Source organism: Equus quagga, chromosome 2, assembly GCF_021613505.1.
Source record: "Equus quagga isolate Etosha38 chromosome 2, UCLA_HA_Equagga_1.0, whole genome shotgun sequence".
NCBI classification, from domain to species: domain Eukaryota; kingdom Metazoa; phylum Chordata; class Mammalia; order Perissodactyla; family Equidae; genus Equus; species Equus quagga.
The window spans coordinates 66,992,781-67,009,097 of NC_060268.1; the positions used below are offsets into that span (position 1 = coordinate 66,992,781).

The following is a 16,317-nucleotide window of genomic DNA, read 5'->3' on the forward strand; positions in this document are numbered from 1 at the left end:
TTACACACTTGTAACCACAGCATAAAGTCAGCTTCTTAGTACAATGGCATATTTTCTATGTTGTACATACTATTTCACTGCATTCATATATCATGGTTTTCTTGTCATTGGACATTTAGATAATTCCACTTTTCATAATTACAGTTAATGCAGCAACGATCAATTTCATTTAGTGCTTAAATTATTTTCTTAGGATAGAGCCTCAATCAGTCAAATCATCATTCTATCATGTTACAACATACTAGAGCAGAAAACTTCTTTTTCTCATAGGTAATTTTTTTTTCTCCCTAAAGCCCCCCGATACATAGTTGTATATATTTCAGTTGTGGGTCCTTCTAGTTGTGGAATGTGGGATGCTGCCTCAGCGTGGCCTGACGAGCAGTGCCATGCCTGCGCCCAGTATCCGAACCAGGAAACCCTGGGCCGCTGAAGTGGAGTGCACGAACTTAACCACTTGGCCACGGGGCCAGACCCCAGAAAACTATTTTTTAAGCCATTTTTTTTGGAAACCAAATCATTCTCTGGACGAGTTTAGATAGTTATACATTTAAAATAATGGTATTGTAACAAAATATTTAGGAAGATATTCCATAGAGTTTTGCCCCATTTCATAACCACTCCAGTGAAGGCTACATGCCGGGGAGCCAAGCACTTCAAGAAATCTCCAGACTTATGATGGCAAAAAGATGTTTCTCCCCTCTTCTATTATAATCACTCCAAAATGAGAGGAAAAATAAGAAAAGCTAAGCCATAATCAAGGAGAAAATATTTACAATAGCTTTATCTGATAAAGGACTTGTATCTGGCTAGGGGGTTGTCAATTTTGTTTGTCTTCTCAAAGAACCAGCTCTTTGTGTCATGGATCCTTTCTACTGCCTTTTTTGTTTCAATAGCATTTATTTCTGCTCTGATTTTTATTATTTCTCTCCTTCTGCTGAATTTGGGCTTTGTTTGTTCTTTTTCTAATTCAGTTAGGTGTAGTTTGAGACTGCTTATTTGGGATTTTTCTTGTTTGTTAAGGTGAGCCTGTATTGTGATGAATTTCCCTCTTAATACGGCTTTTGCTGCATCCCGTATGAGTTGGTATGGCATGTTTTCATTTTCATTTGTCTCCAGGTATTTTCTGATTTCTCCTTTAATTTCTTCAATGATCCATTACTTATTCAATAGCATGTTGTTTAGTCTCCACATCTTTGTCCCTTTCTCAGCTATTTTCTTGTAATTAATTTTAGCTTTATAGCATTGTGACCGGAAAAGATGCTTGTTATTACTTCAATCTTAAAGTTATTAAGGCTTGCCTTGCTTCCCAACATATGGTCTATCCTTGAGAATGTTCCATGCACACTTGAGAAGAATGTGTATTCTGCTGTTTGGGGATGAAGTGTTCTATATATGTCTATTAAGTCCAACTGGTCTAGCTTTTCATTTAATTCCAGTTTCCTTGTTGATTATCTGTCTGGATGATCTATCCATTGATGTGAGTGGAGTGTTGAGGTCCCCTACTATTATTGTATTATTAATATCTTACTTTAGGTTTGTTAATAGTTGCTTTATGTACTTTGGTGCTCCTGTGTTGGGTGCATAGATATTTATAAGTGTTATGTCTTCTTGGTGGAGTGTCCCTTTAATCATTATATACTGCCCCTCTTTGTCTCTCTTTACCTGTCTTATCTTAAAGTTTACTTTGTGTCATATAAGTATTGTGACACCTGCTTTCTTTTGTTTGCCATTAGCTTAGAGTACTGTCTTCCAACCCTTCACTCTGAGCCTATGTTTGTCTTTGGAGCTGAGATGTGTTCCCTGGAGGCAGCATATTGTTGGCTCTTATTCTTTACTCCATCTTGCCACTCTGTCTTTTCATTGGAGAATTCAATCCATTTACATTTAGGGTGACTGCCAACATATGAGGGCTTAATGCTGCCATTTTATCACTCATTTTCCAGTTCTCTTGCATTTCCTTTGTTTCTCGTCCTGTGTATTTTGGTCTACCAATTGAGTTATGTAGTTTTTTATGTTGTGTTTCTTTCCTCCTTATTTATTGTGTCTCTGTTCTTTTTGTTTACTGGTTACCATGAGGTTTGTATTCAAAATCTCATAGATAAGATAGTGCATTTTCTGATGGCCTCTTATTTCCTTAGACTAAACCAGTTCACTCCCTTTCCTCTGCCCCTCCTAAGGTGTTTTTTTCACATCTTATTCCATCTTGTGTTGTGAGTTTGTGGCTAAAATGACAAGATTATCTTTGTTTTTGGTGTTTTCCTTTCCTTTATCTTTAATGCTGTACTTGAGCATTTGCTAACTTGTTCTGATGTATAGCTACAATTTTCTGATTTTGTCTACCTATTTATCTCCTTACTCTGTGCTTTGTAACCCTTCTCCCTTTTTTCCCCCCAACCAGATATGAGGGCCATCTTGAGGATTTCTTGTAAGGGGGGGATCTCATGGCTATGAACTCCCTTAGTTTTTGTTTATCTGGGAAAGTTTTTACTTCTCCATCACATCTGAAGGATATTTTTTCTGGATAGAGTATTCTTGGCTGAAAGTTTCTGTCTTTCAAAGATTTGAATATGTCATTCTAGTCTCTCCCAGCCTGTAAGGTTTCTGCAGAGAAATCCGCTGAAAGCCTGATAGGGGTTCCTTTGAAGGTTATTTTCTTCTGCCTTGCTGCCCTTGGTATTTTTCCTTTTGCATTCACTTTTGCCAGTTTCATTGCTATATGCCTTGTGCTAAGTCTTTTTTCTTTTAAGATTTTTTTTTAATTTTAATTTTTTTTGAGGAAGATTAGCCCTGAGCTAACTACTGCCAATCTTCCTCTTTTTGCTGAGGAAGACTGGCCCTGAGCTAACATCCATGCCCATTTTCCTCTATTTTATACGTGGGATGCCTACCACAGCATGGCTTTTGCCAAGCAGTGCCACGTGCACACCTGGGATCCAAACCGGCGAACCCTACGCCACCAAGAAGTGGAACATGCGAACTTAACAGCTGTGCCACCGGGCCAGCCCCTTGTTAGGTCTTTTTACATCAACATATTTAGGAGATCTGGTAGCCTCTTCCACATGGATTTCCATCTCCTTCCCTAGGTTTGGGAAGTTCTCTGCTATTATCTCTTTGAACAAGCTTTCTGCTCCATTCTCTTTCTCTTCTCCCTCTGGAATACCTATAACTCTTATGTTGCATTTCCTAATTGAGTCAGCTATGTCTCAGGGACTTTCTTCGTTTCTTTTTAGTCTTAGTTCTCTCTCCTCCTCTATCTGGAGCATTTCAACATGTCTATCCTCAATTATGCTGATTCACTCCTCTATGATGTCCACTCATTCAGGGAATCCATATTTTGTTTTATCTCTTCCATTGTGTCTTTCATCTCTAATATTTCTTATTGATTCTTCTTTATAGTTCAACCTCTTTTGTAAAGTAGCTCCTGAACTCATTGAATTGTTTCTCTAATTCTCTTTTAACTTGTGGAGTTTTTTGATGATCGCTATTTTAAATTCTCTGTCATTTAGGTAACACATTTCTGTGTTCTCAGGACTGATTTCTGGGTACTTGTCATCTTCTCTCTGGTCTGGAGATTTAATATAATTTGATACTGCTAGAGGGCATGGCTCTATTTTTACATATCATGGTATTATTTAGTCACAGTTGCCACCTATCACCACTGAGTGGGGGTCAAGAGCAACGTATTCTGAGCCCTCTGCATTCCGCCAAGATCCCAGGCACTGGAGCTGGCGCTGGGCGGGTTGGGTGGAGGGGCACTTTCTTCTGCAAGCTCTTGGGGTTTTCCTCACTCTGCTCTATCTGTTCTCCTGGGGTGCTGGCTTGATGAGGTCACCCCCCACAACAGCTCTCACTCTGATAGAGAGCTTCCCTCTAGGCTGTAAGAGCCCTCAGGGATCTTCGACATTCCCACGAATGAACGTCCCCTCCCCTGTTCCTTCTTTCTTAGAGGCTGCCTGCAGTCTCGGATCGCAGTCTTTTGGGGAGGGAGCGAAAACTTCTCTTACCCCATTCCACCTACTCCAAGTAGGGGCTCCAGCCTCTCTGCCCTCTGTCATACGGCTGTGTGGGTCTCTCAGACGTCTTTTGTGTTGTTTGGATGTCCTCTGTTGGAGTATGAATGTCTTTTCCATTGTATGGTGGAGGGGAGAGATTACTGGGAAGCTCACTCCACCATTATGCTCGCAAAACTATTTTATAGTGAGAAAAATCATACGTGATTGCCACTAGAGTGGAGAATTTATTAAAAAGGGCACAGGGGCCTTCTGGTGTAATAGAAATGTTCTATATTTTTACTGATGCGGTAGTTACAAGGATGTACACATTTATCAAAACTCACTGAACTGGGTACTTAACATCTGTGCATTTTATTGTACATAAACTATATCCCAATAAAAAAGGAGAAAAGTATATGTAGCCAACATAATCACCATATGCCACAAAATATTTAGCCATTCCTCCAATATAAGAGAAGATTAATTTCCTAGAAAGATTTTCTACAAAACATAAAATGAAAATTCACATATACAGCAGTTTCTAGCAAGATGTCTATTAGGCGTCTCAAAAGTGTCCAAAAGAGAATTTCTCCAGCCCCACACTCACATCTCCCAATTTGTTCTTTCCCAAGCTGTTCCCATCTCAATAAATGGCACCAACATCCACCAAGTTGCTTAGGTCAAGGAAAAAAAAAAAGTTACCCTTAATTCTTTCCTGTCTTTCATCCTATACATTCAATCCAACAGCAAATCCTATTGTCACCACCTTAAAAATATGTCCATTTCTCTCCATCTCCACTATTGCCTTTCTAGTCCAAGACACCTCATGATTACAAGAATTCCCTAACTGGTCTCTGCTCCCACTCCTGCCCCCTTCCTTCAATTCTTTCTCTACACCACAGCCAGAGCAAATTTTAAAATGTAAATCAGTTGTCATGATCCTGCTTAACAACTGTACTTATAATCAAGTCCAACTCCCTTTCCATGGACTATAGGCCCTACATGATCTGATTTCCGCTAACCTTTACAGCTTTACCTCTCATCACTCCCTTCCCACTATTGTAAAGAAACAGTGACCTTCTTATTCTTCCTCAAATATATAAGCTTGTTGCCTCCAGAACTCTAAACCAGGCATTCTCAAAACATTCTTTCCCCAGCCCTGTGAAGGGCTAGTTCCATCTCGTGTTTCTGGTATCTGCTAAAATGTCACCATCCCAAAGAGGCCTTTCCTGCCTACCCAATCTGATGTAGCTACTCCCCAACACTCTCCAACACCTCATCTCCTGTTATGATCTCAAAATGAATCACCACATGAATTATCTTGTCTGTTTATGTTACATGTGTAACCCCACCAGAATGTAAGCTCCATGAGAGCAAGGGACCCTGTTTTGTTTAGCCAACAAGAGTGCCTAGAATGGAAGAGGAGCTCAATAAATATTTATTCAATCAATGAATGAATTAGATGTAATAAATCTGACAGAAGTTAATCACTCAAAATCTAGAGTATCTAAATATTTATATCTAAATGCTTTGGCTCTTCTTGGAAATGGCTGTAAAACTAAAATATCCTTTAAGCATACTCTATGCAAAATCATATCTATTTTAGATCTGAAATCTAACACTGCCCTACACACAGAAGGAAGTCAGGAAATAGCAGATGAGTATAAACATAACACACAATATTAAGTTCGAAATGAAATACCGGCTTAGTGTTTTCCATGAAAAACAGAAAAGAAATAGAACAGCATTTCAAGTTGTTTTCAAATATTAATTTCAGAAATATACTTAGATAAAATATAGAGTCTAAAAAAGGAAAAACAGCAAAACAACATATAAAGGAGAAAAAAGCACTCCTGTGGTGAAGAGTACGCCCCATCAGAAACACAAAAACCTAAAGATAAACTCAGGTAGTTCTCTAGTGATCTGAGCAAGTATCACAAAACTAGGCTGACAGAACAGAAAATAAAAGAAACAATGTATTAGCAGGCTCATCCTTAAGATTTTTTTGTACATTTTATTATAGAAAATTTCAAACATACAAAAATGTCGACAGAACAGCATAATGAACACCCACATATCCATCACTGAGTTGCAACAATTATCAATATATCTACAAGAATTTAAGAGATCAGGTGAATTTCCAATGCAACAGAATTTCTACAACACTGATGATGGTAAAAGGCACAAAATACACATACTTTAGGCTTATTTCCACCTTCCTAATCAGCCACGTCTACCTAACATCACAAAAGTACGAAATTCCTTTCCTATCATTTACACCCCCTCGTAATCCTACTCTGATGCTTATTTTAGATAGATTCAGAATGAAAAGCTGTAATAAGAATTCTAAAAATACCAGAAATTAATCAGATGTGAAGACTTTTTACTTCTTCAACACATCTGTATGACGCTGATGTTGTACATTCAAGTTTATATTAATAACTGAGTAGAATGTTTAATAATTCTAAAGTGGATTGCTAGTTTACAAGTATGTGTGTTTCTATTTAGTTCTATATGAATAGAAACTTTTTAAAAAGTAACCAATAACTGTGTAACAAACTGTCCTTTCATTATCTGAAACTTTCCTCTATGTAAACTACAACATTAATGCATTATTCAAAACTCATCACATAAGTTTATTCCATAAAGAAAACTCCTTTATTAACTGAAAACAGTAAATCTAAAACAAGTGGAGTGCCATCACCTGGGTTCCTAATCAGATGAATACACTAAGGATGGGGGCTTCATGAATTACAGGGCTAACACCATGGCAAAAGAAGAGCCACAGCTGAAGCGAGAGATCTAGGAGGATCTTCGATGCCTTTTATTTTCTACTTTTCTATCAAGGTATAAACTGTATAGTAAGTCTACATATTTTAAGTGTACAGCTCAATGAATTTTTACACATTAATAGCCCCACATAACCACCACCCATATCAAGACACAGGATATTGCACACACCCCACAAGGTTCCACTGTGTCCTCACAATGGTAGTCATTATTCTGATATCTATCACAAAAGATCAGTTTAGCCTGTTTTTGAACTTCATATAAATTGAATCGTAAAGGTTCTCTTTTAAAGTGTTTGGCTTCTTTTGCTCAAGATTACCGCTGTGAGATTCATCCTTGTTGTTGCATGTGGCAATAGCTCATTCTCTCTCATGGCTATGTAGTATTCTTTTATATAACTGTGCCTCAATGTATTTATCCATTCTACTATTGATAGACAGTTGGGTTATTTCCAGTTTGGGGGCTACTATGAATAAAGAACTAAACATTTTTGTATATGTGTTTGTGGTGGACAAATGTACCCATTTATGCTGGGTACATTCCATATTACATAGGAAGTCAGAGTAGATGAGAACTATTTTGCTCAAATGCTGAACTATCAGGACTTTCCGACTACCAAATTCCACACTAAGTATGAGACTTTACTGTTTCATTTCTTTTATAAGAAGTCTTTGTATAACAAAGTCAAGTAGCCTAAATAGTCTTCTACCCATTACACAACTGAGGTAGTTGCCAAAACGATCCACAAACTACAAATAAACTTGCCAATTGCAGACCTATCCACTTTCATCTCAACTGTCACATCAGACAGAACTCACAGCATTCAGATCCAAGGAGCAACTCTTTGATCTGCTAAGGACAATTACAATCAACAGCTGTGAGTGAGTGAGTGGTTAGTTATGCATTTCTGAAAAGCTAGGCATTTTTCCACGCATCTATCTGGAAAGGTGTCTGTAGAATCAAAATCTTGGGAATGGCAGAGATCTTAAAAGAAAACATCTAGTACAATCCTAATACTAACTCCCCATCTTCCATAAAAGGTGGCATAGTGAAAAGGGCATGGACTTCAGAAGTCAGACATCACAGGTCCTGGTTCACTTCTGGACTTCACCACTTACCAGCACTATGACCCGGACAAATTATCCTAATCTGAGTCTCAATTGCCTCAACTATAAAATGGGAATTATACCAACTTTACCACCACCTCACAGAACCACTGTGAAGATTAAGTGAGATAATCTATATAGTTTCTACCATATAATGAATTTTACTTCAAATGTCTCCTTTTAGCAGAAAGAATACTGGCTAGATAGGGGACTTGAGTTATGTCCCTAGAAAATCATACTGTGAGGGCCACCTCCCTCTTCACCCAAACAAAACTACAAAAAGGCCTGAATTACCTCTACAACATCTTGGAAATGTCCCAATCTTCAAAGTGGAATACACACATCCCCAGGGGTACACAAAGATAGGCAAGCAAGGGAATCAATTTCCATACTACTCTTCCATAAACCTGATCTGCCCAGATAACTGGATTATCAGTAAAAAACTTTCAAACATAGGGGGCTGGCCCCGTGGCCTAGTGGTTAAGTTCAGTGCACTCTGCTTTGGCAGCCCAGGTTCAGTTCCCAGGTGCAGAGCTACACCACTTGTTGGCAGCCATGCTGTGGTGGCAACCCACATACAACATAGAGGAAGCTTGGCATGGATGTTAGCTCAGGGCAAATCTTCCTCAGGGGGAAAAAAAAGTTCAACCATAAAATGTATTATTTTGGCACCGGGGTCAGAAAACTAGGCCCGTGGGCTAAATTTGGCCCACTACCAATAAACTTGCATTGAAGCACAACCATGCTCAGCTGTTTGCTTATTGTCATGGCTGTTTTCACACTACAATGAGATAGTTGAGTAGTTATGACAGAGACCACATGGCCCACAAATACTAGCTGGCCCTTTACAGAAAAACTTTGCTGACTCCTGCTTTAGGATAAAATTCCGTGGGAAAAGAATGGGTACATTCAAAAAGGAAAAATATGAAATGGACAAAATCCCAGACCAAAAAAATTACCAAAACTGACTCAAGGGCTAAAAGAAAATCTGACTAGACTTATATCAAGTAAACAAATAAATAAATTGAATTAGTAGTTAAAAATCTTTCCACAAAGAAAAGCCCAGGCCCAGAAGCCTTCACAAATTCTATCAAACATATGAAAAGAAACAATTAACAATCCTACAAAAACTCTTTCAGAAAACAGAAGACGAACATTTCCCAACTCATTTTATGAGGATAGTATTACTCTGATACTATGGCCAAAGACATCAAAAGGAAAACCTCAGACCGATATCTCTTATGAACAGTCACACAAAAATTCTTAACAAAATATTAGCAAATTCAGCAACACATAAAAAGTATTATACACCATAACTAAGTGGGGTTCAGTCCATGAACACAAGATTAACTTAACATCTAAAATCAAGCAATAAAACACACCATTTATACATATACACATCTTAGCGTTATTTTAATATAAAAAAGGTTATTTGTATATTTTAAAAATATCACATTGCTACTGTATTTAGATAACTTTGTATTTTTAAAAAGTCAATGTTTACAACATGTCAGAAATTACATGCTAAACTACTTAAAATTAGTCTTTTTTTTCTTTTTGAGGAAGATTAGCACTGAGCTAACATCTGCTGCCAAATCTCCTCTCTTTGATGAGGAAGACTGGCCCTGAGCTAACATCCATGCCCATCTTCCTCTACTTTATATGTGGGACGCCTGCCACAACATGTGGGGGGATGCTTGCCAAGCGGTGCCATGTCAGCATCCGGGATTCTAACCAGCGAACCCCGGGCCACCGAAGCGGAACAAGCACACTTAACCGCTGCGCTATGGGGCTGGCCCCTAAACCACTTAAAATTAAATACTTAAACTACTTAAATTTCTGATGAAAAATTTCAGACGCCAACTTAAAAACATGTAAGAGATACACAGATTTCCCAATGTTTTGGACACTCTCAAGCAAAAATATTTTACCATCACTGACCCTGAATATACCCGAAATGACAAAGGGAAAAGGAATCACTCATGCCAAAGCAAGTCCACTGTATCTTCAGCCAGCCAATAAAAAACAACTTTTTAAAATTTAACAAATCTGACTCCTTTTAACTTTTACCCCAAAACTAATTTACTCTTGAAGAGTACCCAGACCTAAACCTAATATTCCCAGTGCGAGCCAACCAGTGCTGAGTCAAGTAATGCAAACTTACCTTCCCATTCTAGATTTTATATTTTCCTAATGCAATCTACTACTGCAGGTCACATCCATTCTTCTCATAGTCTAACCACACCACTGATTCAGATGACTGAGACTCCACATATTTTTATTACATGAACCTCCCCTAAGTCACATCTCTACCTTCATTAACTGGTATAATTGAATTTTTTTGACCCAAGTGAAATTCCTCATGTTTATATGACCCTTCCATTTCATTAAACTGTACTGTGCAAATCTTGAGATTAACCAGATGATACTTTCTCTCGTCACTCCATAAACACAAGTTTGTTAAGCTCACCTTCCAGATAAGGCTTCAAATACATATTGTGTATAAAGAAAGTGATAGAGTCTCAACTCAGATTACCAGAATCCCAGCTGTAAATTGTGTCCATAAATCAAACCCCTCCAGACACAGATGCTTGTGACTCCATCTAATTTTACCACAAACTGGCAAATTCCCCCACGTCACCCACCAGGTCATCCTAAAAGACTTAACAAACGCCTTACTAAAATTCTCACACACTGTCACTATGGATACTATACTTTTTTGAGATACAAATTTGGATGTCCTGCCCTGTTCTGGCTAAATTTAGAACTCTAGTAACCCTGCTCCTCTGCCTGATAAGAACAGAAAAATGACACTTTCCACTTTGCATTAATTACAGAATCTCAGGAATTGCAAGGATCTTAAACATTTTCTTGTCCAATGTCTGTCAAACTAAAGGTCTTTAGCTGTCAGACCCATTAGCAGTCAGAGTCAATTCAATAAGTTGCAATCAACTTTTTTTTTCTTTTAATGAAACAGAAGATGTCAAAGGGCATCATACGTAGAAAGGGTAAACTTCTGTTTCCTGCACGTGTGTGTGTACACACAGTCTGTGCATGCAGGGGGCACACTTAAGTCATGATGTAAAATGTATCTAACTGTGGGTCACAGGTCAAAAAAGTTTAAGAAACACCTTGCTAGTCCCACCACCTTACCCCCACAAGGAAGCTCCACAAAAAAATTCTTAGTAATCAAAAAGTTATTTGTAATGATCTTCACTTTATACGGAGAAACCAACAAATAGCAATTTTGTGCTAATTACACCTAATCTACCATTCAACAAAAAACAAGACTAAATCCATTTGAGGTTTCCAGTTGAAACACTCATCTGCTCAGAGACAGTCACTTGTTTTAATGGGATTTAGACATATTTGACAGCAGGCTGAAATCAGGTTATTCTGTGGTTAGGGAAGAAAACAAAAACCATTCTGAGCCTCGAGTTCCTCATCTGTAACCACAGGAGAGGATTGTTAGGACTCCTAGCTCCGAAATTACGAGATTTTATTGAAAACCAACCGGCCAAGCAGAGGAAGACTATGCTTCCCACACACCAAAACACTTTAACCACTCAACAAGTCAATTATTGGTAAATTCAATCACTATCACACAAAGAGTGCAAATAAGAATCAGCTCCGACTTAAATCAACAGCCGGAAAGAAATCAAGGGGAAATCCCCAGGATTCAGCATTAGCTGCGCCCGAGTAGGTATCGTTAATTTCTCAGCCACTCTCCCCTCTCACACCCCAGTTCACCTCTGTCCTCAAACTATCAGTCATGCATGTGGTACTCGCGCTCTTCCCTGCCACCCTACTCCACTGTGCAAAAGGAAACTGAGGCATGGAGCAATGAGTGGGCGAGCTGCAGCAGCCATCAACAAGGCTAAACCAAGAGCCTAGGCCGCAAAAGCCTCATGCCTCACACAATTCCCAGGCTACTCAGAATCCTGCTGTTCTCGGCCTCGCATCTCAAACCACAGCCCTGACGCAACCCCCAGTACCTGGCCGCCTGGGCACCCGACGCGGTCACCAGCTCGCGCCCGCCTCCGTAAGGGTCTACAAGGCCTGGAACCCCGAAGCCTAAACGCAAACCCGCCTGGCAACCCCGGAAGCCCCCTCCCACGAGCGCCCACAGACCAGCCGCCTCCCCTCACTCCCACCTCCACGCCGTCTGGCCTACGCCTCCTCCGCACACCACACCAAGGCGAGCCCGCAACTCCAGAACACCCAGAGACTGAGGGGCTTCTCCACACCCACCCCCACAGCTGCGCCCCCGCCGCCGGAAACTCCTCGCGTCTTCACGCCACCGTCGTGAGGTCACTTCCGGCGCGACGCCTTGGACACCCGAGGGCAGGCCGTTGAGGGGCGGGGTGCCCGGGAAATTTGAAAGCTTGCGAGAACGCGGCCAGGGCCAGCCCGGCGGCCTTCCAGAACCCCGCCTGGGCGGCTATTTTGCGTGCTCCGCCTACTTGTTTTGGGTGGAGTCCTGGTTAGAGTTGAGGCCCTGCCAGATTCTTGGGGGCCTCTGCTTTCTCTTGCAGTCTTGATGAAATGCTCCCCCTTTGCCTCAGTCCCCCTTGCGCTAGTCGCCGAACAAGAGCGGAGGCGTTTGTGGGGGAGGGCTGGTGACGTGGACCCCATGCTCGATCATTTGCAGCTGTGGGACGCAATAAGCGGGCTCCCGCGACGGATTAAAGGAAACGACATTCTCTCCGTGGTTGATCTTCAAAGTTTCTCAGCTTCAGCTCATTTTGGGGTTAGTGTCAGCCATTCTGTGCTTGACTGCTCTCCTCCCAGGACTCGGTACAAGGGAAAGCGCCATTCTCCTCCCCATGGCATTTTAGAGTCTTGATTTTGAAAAAAAAAAAAAAAAAAGTAGGCGTTTACAGCCAAGACGGAGTGTAATGAGGAATTTTAGAGCTTAAAGTTTGCCTCTTGAAGCCTGACACTTGGTTTGGGAACCACTGCTTGGGCAGGCAGCACAGAGTAAGGCAGTGGTTCCTTACTTGGCCTTACAAAATCAGTTGAGGAACTTTATAAAATTTCCTCTTTCCAGGGACTCTCCCCTCACTTCCACCGTCATCAGAAATTCAGTTTTAGTAGGACTGTAGGGGTCCTGGCATCTATTATTTTAAAGGTTCCTTCCAGTCAATTCTTTGCACACCACAGGTTTGGGAGCCATTGGTGTGTCAGACTCAGGGTTGAATCCTATCTCTACCCGTTTGTTTTTTGGTTTTTGTTTACCAATGAGCTGTGCAACTCTGGAGATAATAGCTAACAAAGTTGCTGTGAAATTAAATGAGATACTGTGCACCTGACCATGGTTGATATTCCTAAAAGGGTGGATAATTCTCTTGTGCCTTCCTTTGATTAGGGTTTTATAGTCTACACCAAACGATTTTTTAAACTCACAGGAGACTCGATCTTCCATCACATGGTTGTTTGCTGCAAGCGCTTATGTAGCCCCAGAGGTCAGTTGATGTTGTGCCTACCCTTACATTGCCATCACCTTGCACAGTGCCTGCCAAATAGTCGGTGCTAAAATAAATATCTGTTGAATGAATGAAAGGATTGTCCTGAGACCCCCTACATAAACTTTCCCCAGAGTCCAAACTGAGAAGCTCTAGTTAGATCAGAAGTCATGGTTGGTCAGCCATTAAACTTTAGAAAAGGGATCAACAACTGCCTTAATTCCACTAATGAATTGCTCTACTTGGAGAATTACTCTGTATTGGTTATGAATTTTCACCTCATGGAAGGATCAATCACCCAGTCTTTTAACTCTCTTAGTGCTTTTAAGCATTATTGAGTTTCTCATTCTGTCTACAAGGAGTGGCAGATACATTCAGAATTGGAAAGGGGAACACTGTTTTCTCTAAACTGTGTCTCCATTCTCCTTTCTTTAGGGCTGGTCGTCTTGAGAATCTCAAAGATTCTTTCCAAGAAGGAGATTGTTTCCTAACCTGAGCACAGAAAAGTTGCTCTCATTAAGTTCTTTCAGAAACCACAAGCCAGTGGCATCCTGCAAAAGTTGATAAAAATGCGCATTCTAGGCCTCACTCTCAGAGAGTCCAATTCAGTAAGTCTAGGGTAGGAACCAGGAACCTGTACTGTGTAACAAGCGCCTCAGGGTGTTCTGATGCTGATAGCTAGAAGACCATACTTTTGGAGCCACATCAAGCTCTTTGCTTAACATTAGATGGAAAAGCCTGCTAGCATCACCATTCCCTCCCCAAGCCTCTCACCACCACCCTGTGCCCAAGTCACACGCTGAAACTGACAAGGTACACTCCTCCAAAGCCTAATTTAGTTCTTTCCTTTCTTGCCTTTTGCCCTGGGCTCTGATGGCTTCTACACTAATGCATATCCAGTTTTACACAAGAGGTATGTTGTCTCAGCAAAATCTAGAATTTGAGGTGTTCATTAATTACACAACAAATTCGAATTAAAGATCAACATCTTACAGAATTAGAGGAGAGGAGTCATGCTGTAACTTTGCTCCAAAAACTTTGTCTTTGCTACAACCACCCACTATACAGATTGACTCTCTCTGTGTTAAAATTAAATACTAGTTGGGACAAGAAATAGACACCATATGCCTGGAACATCTTGTGGTACAAGAAAGCAAAGAAGCTGTCAAAGACTACTAGGTTTTTGTTAAAAGAACTCAGAAGCCAACTTGAAGAGGTTCCCACTGGTCAAAAGTGGGGCAATTTGAGCATCGATAAGAACAATAGAAATTCATCAAATATATTAAAATCTATGTATCACTAATGATAATTTTAAAAAACTTAATTGGAAACATACTTAACCATACTCCTGGCACTCCCACTCCTGCTTATTTTACTCAAGTGAAATTAAAACCTATATTCATGTAAAAACTGGTACACGAATAGATATGTCAGCTTTATTCATAATCACCAAAAATTGAAAACAAATGTTCCTCAACTGGGGAATCAATAAACAACCTGTAGTAGGTTCCATTTGTAGGACATTCTGGAAAAGGCAAAACTATAGGGACAGAAAACATCAGGATTTTCCTGGGTTTGACTAAACTTTCTGTCCCTGAAAAGGGGTAACACAAGGGAATTTGGGCGGGGAGGGTGATAGAACTGAATCTTGAATGTATGCGTTTGTGAAACTCAGAGAAATGTACACCATGAAGAGTGAATTTTACTGTATATAAATTAAAAATAAATTTTAAAACTAGATTGCAACATTTATCCATCAGAGAATGCATGGAATTTCATTTTCCCAGCTGTTTAGTTGGGAATAATGTTTTAGTTAGTCAATTAGTTGTACTTGTTGCAGTATAGGAAAAATAAAACAATATAAAAACCAAAAAAAACACGATAAGTCATTGCTGGAGGATGCTACAAACCAACACATTATTTTGAAAACTGGTAAGTGAAGGGAAAGAATCAGCATACAGCCTGCCTTTCTTATGCCATCTGTACTACTGAGTAACCAAAAAATAGAGGAGGGGAAGTTTCTCTTTGAAAAAGTATTCCAGCTAATAAATGAAGAAGAAATGGTAGAATATCGTTTTGCTTCCTGTAATGAACTAAAGGATCTAGGCATTGAAGATCAATGGTTTCTAACACCATGAAAAGAGAGACAACCAGACGAAGTGCTTCCTGATGGAAGAACACAACACTATTTATGGAGTAAACTTGCCCCCCCTAAATCAAATCTGAAGCTGAACAAACCTCTGATTCAACCACCAATTTACAGGAAATACACTGGACAAAGAAACATATTAAATGACCCTACAGAGTTACAGTCAGCTAAATCCAGACTGTGAGAAATTCTACAAGACAAACAACCTGTTTTTTTCAACAAATTTCAAGAGAGAACAAAGACAAGGGTAAACCTTTATAGTTTCCATGAGCCTTAAAAGACAACCAATCACAATATGTGGCTCTTGTTTGAACCCAGATTTTAAAAAACTACTGTGAGAAACGTGTTTGACATTTATTAGACAATTAGAAGTTCGAATACTCTGGATATTTAATGATATTAAGGAATTATTAATTTTTTTACAACTATTCTTAAGATCGGCACCTGAGCTAAAAACTGTTGCCAATCTTTTTTTTTTGTTATTCTCCCCAAAGCCCCCCAGTACATAGTTGTATACTTTAGCTGTAGGCCTTCTTGTCATGGCATGTGGGACGCGCCTCAGCATGACCTGACGAGCGGTGCCGTGTCCACATCTGGGATCTAAACCTGCGAAACCGCTGGTCATCGGAGCGGAGCTGGCGAACTTAACCGCTCTGCCACAGGGCCAGCCCAAGGAATTATTAATTTTTAAGCATGGTCTTATTTCTTAAAAGTCCTTTCAGAAATACATACTGAAATAATTACTGATGAAATCATATATTGTCTGTTTGAAAATAATCTGAGGGTATCAGTGGGATGTTGATGGAACATGACTG

General features: G+C 39.9%; 1 protein-coding gene across 3 annotated transcripts in view; it reads right to left on the reverse strand.

The window, feature by feature from the left end:
- LOC124234900 (enhancer of mRNA-decapping protein 3) overlaps positions 1–12,184 on the reverse strand; it is a 59,946-nt gene extending 47,762 nt beyond the window's left edge. Inside the window, exon 1 of one of the 3 annotated variants that reach the window (XM_046652478.1) lies at positions 12,140–12,184. The gene's annotated coding sequence lies outside the window, so the exon portion shown is untranslated. Of the gene's footprint in view, positions 1–12,042 lie in introns of all 3 variants that reach the window. The other 2 variants (XM_046652476.1, XM_046652477.1) reach the window with 2 other exon arrangements.
- Between the last annotated feature and the right edge of the window lie 4,133 nt (positions 12,185–16,317).